Source organism: Cupressus sempervirens, chromosome 5 (genome assembly GCF_028749045.1).
Source record: "Cupressus sempervirens isolate cs-2001-9-10 chromosome 5, ASM2874904v1, whole genome shotgun sequence".
Classification (NCBI taxonomy): domain Eukaryota; kingdom Viridiplantae; phylum Streptophyta; class Pinopsida; order Cupressales; family Cupressaceae; genus Cupressus; species Cupressus sempervirens.
This window is the reverse complement of record NC_143122.1, coordinates 450830748-450835324: the sequence shown is the minus strand read 5'-3', so window position 1 is coordinate 450835324 and position 4577 is coordinate 450830748.

Here is a 4577-nt window from a genome sequence, read left to right as displayed (position 1 = left end):
CATAGTTGACCCTATCAGGACTTTGTAGCACTAACTAGGTCTTAACAACTTAAACACGACTAACACTTAAACTCAACCTTTTGATACATTCTCCTACACACCTTTATAATCTATAACTAGTCATTATTTGGTCAATGGTTGGCTAGGCCATTTACAATCCAAATTTTCTATTATGGTTTTCTTTTTTCCTAAGGTGCTGCTGTACCAGTCTAAATTGCCATTGCTATAAAAAATTATTATTTTTGTTTTCAAAACTATAATTAAACACCATCAAAATAGTTAAAATAATCTACTTGGTCATAAAATTTAGTCAAATTAACTCTTTTGGGCAAAAAGACTTCATAAACAATTTGATGTCTATTATACTACCTTATTACCGAGTATCATTCTACCTAAAACAATTGAACTTATTCTTGCATAGTATTATATGAACCTATATACTATACTACTATCACTTGGATTATTGTACTAAATTACATAATTTTTTCACTCAGTTGGCTTGACTTGAAAATTTTTCTTAACTGATTTAAGGTGTCTATAGATGTTCATACTGGTTTTATAGTCTAAAAACTATATGTTTGGGAATATTTAGGTTAAGAAATATTATCTTGGAATATTTTTAACATACTTCATTTGGAAATTTGTTCAATTTTCATCTCACTTATATATCTACTTAGCTATTTAGTTACTTCCTTATCTCTTGACTTGAGTAGCTAGTGTCATAATTTACCTGGACACTTTTCTTGACAAGTCACTTTGATACTATATCATTATCTCTTTGTGGCAAGTTAACACTTTAATTTTCTAAGTTTGGACTCCAAGTAATCTGTTGTTATCTTATTAGTTAATACTATCTTTTGCATACTAGTTACAAATAAAAAATAGTCAAGGAAGTCATCCTCCTATTTTCTTTGAAGAATTACCCACTCCAACTAGATGTCCACACAATCAACACTTTGATATTGAATCTATTTTTGAAAAATTAGAGGAAGAAAAATCCACCACTTGGTTCAATTTATTTAGTCACTTTTGTAGTACTTTGGACACTCCACTTGAAACTTCTAGGACTAAACATGATTTGTCTTTCACCATGTCTAGGGAGGAAATAAACTGACTCTTGGACAAACTCTTTAATGAGAGATAGTGACAACTAGAAAGATAGAAAAAAGGTTACTTAGATGAACAATAAAGTCTCATGACAACTAGGATCAATGCTAAAATCTTTGGGGCAAAAAATCCTAATGTCTTTAGGGACAATATTAATGTCAACCCCTTTGCAAACAATGTAAATAATGGAAACAATGCTCCTCCTAGAATTCCAATTTCTCATCTCAATAGTTTTGAGTCTCCACCTAGATCTTCTCATCACATACATGCTTCACATAGCTATCAACATGGAAGTGGAGTAGATAATAATGATACTAATGAAGAACTCTTTAAATTTCAAAAAGATGATTACTTTAAAAAATGCATGCTCAAAACTTAGGAATAAAATGAAGATCAATACTTCATGTACTTGGATTATAAGGGATTGAAATTTCCAAAAAAATGTGATGTTCAAAACTTATTCAAAAGAAATTACTTAATCCTCTTGATATTTACATTAAAGATATATAAGACTTGAAGATAGAAGTTTCAAATTTGAGAAAAGAGAAAGAAAAACCCAAGTCCTCCTTGGCTATGGAAACTATATTTGCATTACCTTTTAATACAAGTATTTACATGACGCCTTTCCATAAAGACATTAAGATCCCTAAGTATGAAAAATATAATGGAAATGGGGATCCACATGATCACATGATATAATTGAATGCTTTAAGTATGGATTTTATGCAGGATGACACTTATCCAATGAGACTTTTTCCAAGGAGTTTAAATGGTCAGGCCATGGAATGGTTTGCTATGATCACACATCCACTTAAGTCTTTTGATGAAATTTTTCAAAGGATTATTTAATCTTTTTCCTACAACATTCAACATCTCATCACTATGATCAGTCTATGAAACTTTAAACAAAAATTAGGGGATCCTTTTGTCACCTTCTTGCAAATGTAGACGAAGCTATAATCTATATATCTTTGACAACTTCCCAAGAATGAGAAGATTGACCATTTTATCAATAATATTAGACTAGAATTACACTAAGACCTTAGGAAGCAAGTGTTCCTCACTTTTAATGACATGATTAAGAGTATATATCACATAGAGGATGTTATCATTAAGAAGGGAGTAATAACCTTAAATAGGAAAAGTCTAATAATGGAAATGGCAATGGTAAAGACAAGAAAAAAACTTGGAACAAGATCAAATACATTCTCAATAATGGTGTAGTTGATGTACCTAAACTAAGGAATCTATCTTCGACTTAGCTAGTGTTGTCCTCACCAATAAACAACAAGAGGCTACCAAGACTAATGAATCCAACAAGTCTAAATCCACACAAACATCAAAGCCTAAATGAGATTTTACTCCCTTGGTTGATTCCTATAATGTGATCCTCAAAAATTCTCTTGCAAATAAGATAATCACATTACTTGATGACTCAAGACCTATGAACCAAATGTTAAACCTCCATGGTGGAGACATGATTAATACTACAATTTTCATAGAAACAAGTGTCATAGTACTAATAATTGTATCAAATTGAAATTTATCATCCAAGATCTTATTGAGAATGAGAAATTTGGCGTAGATGGACTTGTTAAACTTTTTTATCACAAGGCTTTCAAAGATCCTCTTTTCTTAAATATGAACAAGGGGAAATTTAAAATGCTAATATGAAAAATGGTGATGCTAAGATTAACTAGACTTATATGAACAATGACAATGTCATTTTATATGCTTGAACTCATAAGTTAGAGAAATCACATGGTAAAACCTAAATATGATGAGCATAATTATGGTTCTAATGTTGATGAGAGATATAAGGTTATCTTGAGAGGTATTGGTTCTAAAAAAAGAAAAACATTTAGTGAACACAAAATCATGGTCATAATTAGAGGTATAAACTCCTCTTCACATGGGAAAAGACTTAATGCTATTACTAGGAGTCAACCTAAGGTTGTCCTTAGAGGTCTGAATACTTCCAAAAAATAGAGTCCTAAGAAAGTGGGGTCCTCCTCTTCTAAAAAAACTTATACTATTGCCAAGTCTACTTACAACAATGTGGATAAACTTCAACACACTCTTGTATAGATATCTATCTTTGAAAGCTATATAAAAAAGGAAACTAAGATAAGAATGCAAGTAAAGAAAGTGTGAGCACAAATGTGCTCAAAAGTGAGTAAGAAAAAATGACAACATAACAATAGAGTGCAAACATAAGGTATTAGAGAGTGAGGAGAGTGCCTCCATTTAAAGAGAAATGGATGATAGAGCTTAAGAGGAAAAAACTACGATGGAGAATCAACCTCATGTTGACTTTGTGCACAAGAATGCCTAAGAGGAAAATTCAATGGTAGTTTTTAAGAGGAAAAATATGTGTGGGGGTGAATTAAAGTTATTTTAGAAAATAAATATTCCTCCCACATGGAAAAGTGTGCATTCAAGTGTAGACAAAAATAATTATTCTTTTTCTTTTTAACTTTTATGATTCTGATGCTGATGAGAGAACTAAGGTTATCTTGAGAGGTGTTGGTTCCACACAAAGACAAACTTCTAGTCAACACAAACTCATGGTAATAATTAGAGGTGAAAACCCCTCTTTACATTGTGAAAGACTTAAGAATATTACTAGGAGTCAACTAATGTTTTCCTTAGAGAGAAAATTACTTCCAAACAATCTAGTCCTAAGCAAGTACGGTACCCTCTTCAAAATGAACTTCTACTACTACTAAGTCTACTTAAAACCTTGTGGATCAAATTCAACGTACTCCTACACAAATATCAATCTTTGAGATGCTAGTTGTCACCTTTGCATAAGGAGATCCTAGAGAAATTACTACATACAACTAGTGTCCCCATTGGTATTGGTAGTGATAAATTCTAAGATATGGTTAATTGTATTCCCATTGCATATTACCTATCATTTTTTGAAGAAGACAACAACACACTAAGCTATACACATAACCTTTCCTTCACATTGAGGTCCAAATCTATCGAAGCTGAGCTATAGGTGTACTGATAGATAATGGTGTTGTGTTAAACATTTGTTATTTTCCATGTAATTCAATAGTTTGGTCTATCAAAATTTTCTATTTACCCTATGAGAAACATCACAATAAAGGCTTATGATGAGGTTGAAATATCTTCAAAAGGTTTAGTGTACTAGCTATCTATGTTGGCCCAATTAAGAAGGATGTTATCTTCCAGGTTCTTGACACACCTCTTGCATACAACATTTTTCTAGGAAGACCTTGGATCTACAACATGCAGGATGTTCCCTCTACATTCTATCAATACATTAAGTTCCCTTTCAATGGCACAAAGATATCTATTCATGGGGAAAAATCTATACCTATCAATACATTTACTCCTACTAAATATTTGGTACCAAGAAATAGAGTTGTTGATGAAGCTAAAACTACACTTGGTAACTATGAGAGGTAACTTAAAATGAAGAATATTGGAATGGAAGA